This window comes from Pristiophorus japonicus, chromosome 31 (genome assembly GCF_044704955.1).
Source record: "Pristiophorus japonicus isolate sPriJap1 chromosome 31, sPriJap1.hap1, whole genome shotgun sequence".
Classification (NCBI taxonomy): Eukaryota; Metazoa; Chordata; class Chondrichthyes; family Pristiophoridae; genus Pristiophorus; species Pristiophorus japonicus.
Genome location: NC_092007.1, coordinates 5226500 through 5232558, shown reverse-complemented (window position 1 = coordinate 5232558; position 6059 = coordinate 5226500).

The following is a 6059-nucleotide window of genomic DNA, read 5'->3' as shown; positions in this document are numbered from 1 at the left end:
GAGGCGTTGCCTGACCATTAGAACTCCTTTTATAGGGGGAGTGATCATCGGGACCCCTTTTATAGGGGGAGTGATCATCGGGACCTCTTTTATAGGGGGAGTCTCACCATCGGGACCCCTTTATAGGGGGAGTCTCACCATCGGGACCCCTTTATAGGGGGAATGATCATCAGGACCCCTTTTATAGGGGGAGTGATCATCGGGACCCCTTTTATAGGGGGAGTGGTCATCGGGACCCCTTTTATAGGGGGAGTGGTCATCGGGACCCCTTTTATAGGGGGAGTCTCACCACCGGGACCCCTTTTATAGGGAGAGTGATCATTGGGACCCCTTTTATAGGGGGAGTCTCACCATCGGGACCCCTTTTATAGGGGGAGTGAACATCGGGACCCCTTTTATAGGGGGAGTGATCATCGGGACCCCTTTTATAGGGGGAGTGATCATCGGGACTCCTTTTATCGGGGGGCTCACCATCGGGCCTTTTATAGGCCTCATCGACATGTGATAGCGCTCGGATGTCATCCCAGTTCCAGCGGATTTTGCCCAGCCAGCTCCTTCCAAGCAGTGTGGGGTCATCGCCCGGAACAATCCAGAGTGGCAGTTCGTGCACCGTACCCTCGTAGGTGACCTTGACCATGGCGCTGCCCAGGACAGTGATGAGTTCTTTGGTGTACATTCTCAGTTTCGTGTGGATGGGGCTCAGGGCTCGTCTGAGTGCCTTGTTGCACCACAGTCTCAAACATCTTTTTACTAATGATGGATTGGCTAGCGCCAGTGTCCAGTTCCATGGCTACGGGTAAGCCATTCAATTTTACATTTAGCATTATAGGTGGACATTTCGTCGAAAATGTGTGCACCCAGTGTACTTCAGCATCTGCCTCCTCTATCTGAGGCTCGAAATTGCTTTGATCCACCATGGACCGATTTTCCTCTGCCACGTGATGGTTAGCAGGTTTTGCAGAGGTGCCCCATTGTTCCACAGCTCTTGCAAACATACCCTTTGAAACGGCATGAATAGGCTGAATGGAAGCCTCCACAATGCCAACAAGGTGTGAATTGCCTTGCATTCATCCTTTCTTACGGACTCTGAGAAATCTAGGTCACCTGAGGCCTGCTGGCAGTTGCAGACTTGCGGTTTTCTGCCCTGTACATTTTTGCTCGCAAACACAGTTTCAGTTAATTTATGAACATTGCTCGCACTTGTGTGCTGAGAGATTTGTTTGGTGTTATCACTGGTGGACATAAATGCCTGTGCTATCATAATGGCCTTACTAAGGGTCGGTGTCTCTATGGTCAAAAGTTTTCATAGGATGGTCTCGTGGCCAATGCCCAGTACAAAAAGGTCTCTGAGCATTTGCTCTAGGTAGCCATCAAACTCACATTGTCCTGCAAGTCATCTTAGCTTGGCGACGTAGCTCACCACTTCCTGACCTTCAGATCGCTGGCACATGTAGAACCGATACCTCATCATCAGCACGCTCTCCCTCGGGTTAAGATGCTCCCAAACCAGTGAACACAGCTCCTCATATGACTTATCTGTGGGTTTCACTGGAGCCAGAAGGTTCTTCATGAGGCTGTAGGTCGGTGCCCCGCAGACTGTGAGGAGGACCGCTCTCCTTTTTGCAGCGCTTCCTTCTCCGTCCAACTTGTTGGCTACAAAGTACTGGTCTAGCCGTTCGACATAGGCTTCCCAGTCCTCACCCTCCGAGAACTTCTCCAGGATGCCCAACGTTTGCTGCATCTTTGCGTTGGATTCATATTCTCGTCGCCAGTTATTGTGTTCCGAACACAGATGAGGCTGCACACAGGGAGGTGAAAGTAACAATGACCTCAGCCTTTATTAAGACACTCCAGAGTGAGGAACAGGCCTTAGGGGCCGGCTTATATACAGTGCTCCCAAGGGATGCTGGGATCCCTTGGGATTTCAGGGGATGCGCTCCCTGGAGGTGGAACATGGGAGTACATGCTTTACAGATACACAACAATCACCACGGCAGAGAAAGCAGCCCCAGTAACTCCGGAAATCACCATCATAGCAGCAATCGACCACAGCCAACATGGTATCTCAAACCTCCTCAAAGAAAAAACCAAAGATTTGAAAGTTTCCACTCTACAAGTTAGGCCTGACTACCAACAGGTGAAGCATTAACTAAAGAGACTTTTAAAACCTATTTCTCACGGAAGAAAGTGTGTACTTATCCCATAAGTCCAAGACGCGCCCTGCTGCATCAGCGGACACCACCCAACTGAAGACTACGCAGTCAGAAGTCCTCTACGACGTTCGGGGTATGGCAAGCAGAACCTACAGAGTCTAGCGAACCCCGAAATCGCGAACCACCGCCAACTGACAAGAAAGGATCGGTGAGCATCGTCCCTGTTTGCCGTGCAGTTTAACCTAGTCAGAGTTAGGCTTTGGAAGGTGGGAGGTGTATTATTTCTGTAACCCCATTGAATGTGTGATATGGTGTTCTTTGTTTGAATGATTAGAAGTTTAACATTGTATTTTTTTTTGTCCGGAATAAAATCGAAGTTCTTTGCACCAAACCAGTTGTCTCTTGCGCTTTGTCACATCCGCCCAAATAAATCCAAAGTCTCGACCCCAGGGAGTGGGAGCGATTCGAACCACTCAGAAGGTCAGAGGTGAACCTGACCCCACACACCACCCCCGACAGAACCCACCTGAGACCATCCTGTGTTCTTTCCGAGTTGCTCCCCACTTAACACCTTACTATTTCTTACTTAAGTGCTCTGTCTTTCGAATGTTACACTCGGGTGCCCGCCTCCCCCCCTCGCCAAATTAGTTTAAACCCTCCCCAACAGCACGAGCAAACCCCCTCCCCATGAGGATATTGGTCCCGGCTCCGTTGAGGTGAAACCCGTCCGGCTTGTGCAGGTCCCACCTGCCCCAGAAGCGGTCCCAATGCCTCAGGAAACAAAAGCCTTCCCGCCTGCACCATCTCCCCAGCCACGTGTTCATCTGCTCGATCCGTCTGTTTCTGTGCTCACTGGCTCGTGGCACCGGGAGTAATCCGGAGATTACGACCTTTGAGGTCCTGCTTTTTAATCTTGTTCCGATCTCCCCGAACACCGCCTGCAGGATCTCATCCCTCTTTCTACCTACGTTGGTCCCGATATGGACCACGAGCTCTGGCTGTTCACCCTCCCCGCAGAATGCCCTGCAGCCGCTCAGTGACAGCATTGACCCTGGCACCAGGGAGGCAACATACCGTCCTTGAGACACGTCTGTGGCCGCAAAACCGCCTCCCGCTCTTTATCACTTATACTCTAACCTGCAATTTTCCTGGTTTGTGCTGACACTGTGTCGACAAAAATCTTGATAACCAGTTTCAAAACCACATCCTCCCTTGAAAGATAAAAACAATCAACCTGCATTCCGTCCCCATAAATCACCCTCAATACAATAACGCATAAACTATGTAAAACACAGGGTATAAAACACCTTTCATAGAACCATAGAAATTTACAGGGCGGGAGGAGGCCATTCGGCCCATCGTGTCCGTGCCGGCCGACCAAGAGCTACCCAGCCTAATCCCACTTTCCAGCTCTGGGTCCGTAGCCCTGCAGGGTACGGCACTTCAAGTGCACATCCAGGGACTTTTTAAATGTGGTGAGGGTTTCTGCCTCTACCACCCTTTCAGGCCGTGAGTTCCCCCCGAGACCCCCACCACCCTCTGGGTGAAGACATTTCCCTCAAATCCCCTCTAAACCTCTCCCCCAATTGCTTTCAAATCTGTGCCCCCTGGTTGTTGACCCCTCTGCCAAGGGAAGCAGGTCCTTCCTACCCACTCTATCCAGGCCCCTCATCATTTTATACACCTCAATCAGGTCTCCCCTCAGCCTCCTCTGTTCCAAAGAAAACAACCCCAGCCGATCCAATCTTTCCTCATCGCTAAAATTCTCCAGTCCCGGCAACATCCTGGTAAATCTCCTCTGCACTCTCTCTGGTGCAATCACAACTTTATTGTGACATTCCCTGTCTAACATGCCCAGACACTCCTCAGTGGCACATGTTGCGCAGTACGTCTCAATGCAGGACTCCCAGTATAAGGCGAGGCTATACCTATCAGGAAAGGATCTTGATAAAAGAAGGCTGAGGGGTGAACTGATAGAGTTCCTTAAAATGCTGAAAGGTTTTGATAGAGTGGATACAGAGAGAATGTTTCCACTTGTGGGGAAGAACATAACTAGAGGCCATCAATATAAGATCGTCAGCAAGAAACCCAATGGGGAATTCAGGAGAAACTTCTTTACCCAGAGAGGGGTGAGAATGTGGAACTCGCTGCCACAGGGAGGGGTTGAGGCGAATAGTATCGAGGCATTTAAGGGGAGGCTGGACAAGTATATGAGGGAGAAGGGAATAGAGGGTTATGCTGATAGATTTAGATGGGGTATTTCAGGACGGGGCTCGAGTGGGGCATAAACACCGGCCTGGACTGGTTGGGCCGAACGGCCAGTTTCTGGGCCGTACATGCTACGTAAATCTGTAAATTCAAATCTCACACACCCTGTGAGATTGGACTGTGAAGTGAATATTTCAAACGTATTGCATTCTGAGGAACAAAGGAGACTGGGGTGAGGAAATAGCTGCGTGGGATTGAACAATATACAGGTCAAAGCTGCTTAGAATGTCGGTATTGGTACGGGAACCGAGGCACAAGGCGACCGAGTGGAAAGATAGAAGGAAGGTTTGGATTTATAATAGTGCCTTTCACCACCACCGGACGTCCCAAAGCGTTTTACAGCCAATGAAGTATTTTCTGAATTGCAGTCACTGTTGTAATGTGGGAAAAGTGGCAGCCAATTAGTGCACAGCAAGCTCCCACACACAGCAATGTGATAATGACCCAGATCATCTGTTGTTTTTGGTTATGTTGATTCTTCTTAAAAATAGTGCCTGGGGATGCTTAACATCCACATGAGAGGGCAGTCGGAATTTCGGTTTAATGTCTCATCCAAAACACGGCACCTCCAACAGTGTGGCGCTCTCTGTGCTGCCCCTCCGACAGTGCAGCATTCCCTCAGTACTGCCCCTCCGACAGTGCGGCGCTCCCTCAGTACTGTCCCTCCCACAGTGCAGCATTCCCTCAGTACTGCCCCTCCGACAGTGCGGCGCTCCCTCAGTATTGCCCCTCTGACAGTGCGGCGCTCCCTCAGTACAGCCCCGATGACAGTGCGGCGCTCCCTCAGTACTGCCCCTTCAACAATGCAGCACTCCCTCAATACTGTCCCTCCGACAGTGCAGCGCTCCCTCAGTGCTGCCCCTCCGACAATGCGATGCTCTCTCAGTACTGCCCCTCCAACAGTGCGGCGCTCCCTCAGTACTGCCCCTCCGACAGTGCAGCGCTCCCTTAGTACTGCCCCTCCGACAGTGCGGCGCTCCCTCAGTACAGCCCCGATGACAGTGCGGCGCTCCCTCAGTACTGCCCCTTCAACAATGCAGCACTCCCTCAATACTGCCCCTCCGACAGTGCGGCACTCCCTCAGTACTACCCCTCCGACAGTGCGGCGCTCCCTCAGTACTACCCCTCTGACATTGCGGCGCGCCCTCAGTACTACCCCTCCGACAGTGCGGCGCTCCCTCAGTACTACCCCTCCGACATTGCGGCGCTCCCTCAGTACTACCCCTCCGACAGTGCGGCACTCCCTCAGTACTACCCCTCCGACAGTGCGGCGCTCCCTCAGTACTGCACTGGGAGTGTCAGATTAGATTCAAGTACTCAAATCCCTGGAGTGGGACTCGAACCCACAACCTTCTGACTTAGAGGCGAGGGTGCTACCCACTGAGCCATGGCTGACACGATAAGTAGTCAGATAATTGAAAAATAAAGGAGAGTGCCAAGTCCAATCTTCGTATTAAACAAATGCAAGAGGCATTTTAAGAGCTCTTTCGCACGAAGTCCGAATGAAGCCAGTTGGAAAACTGTGTGATGTAACTTATATTGGCGCGCTATTGAAATTCCGCCCTTGTAATCAGATCTAATCTACAATGTGGTGAAATACGATTTAATTGGAGACTGTTAAATATTTTATGCAACAGT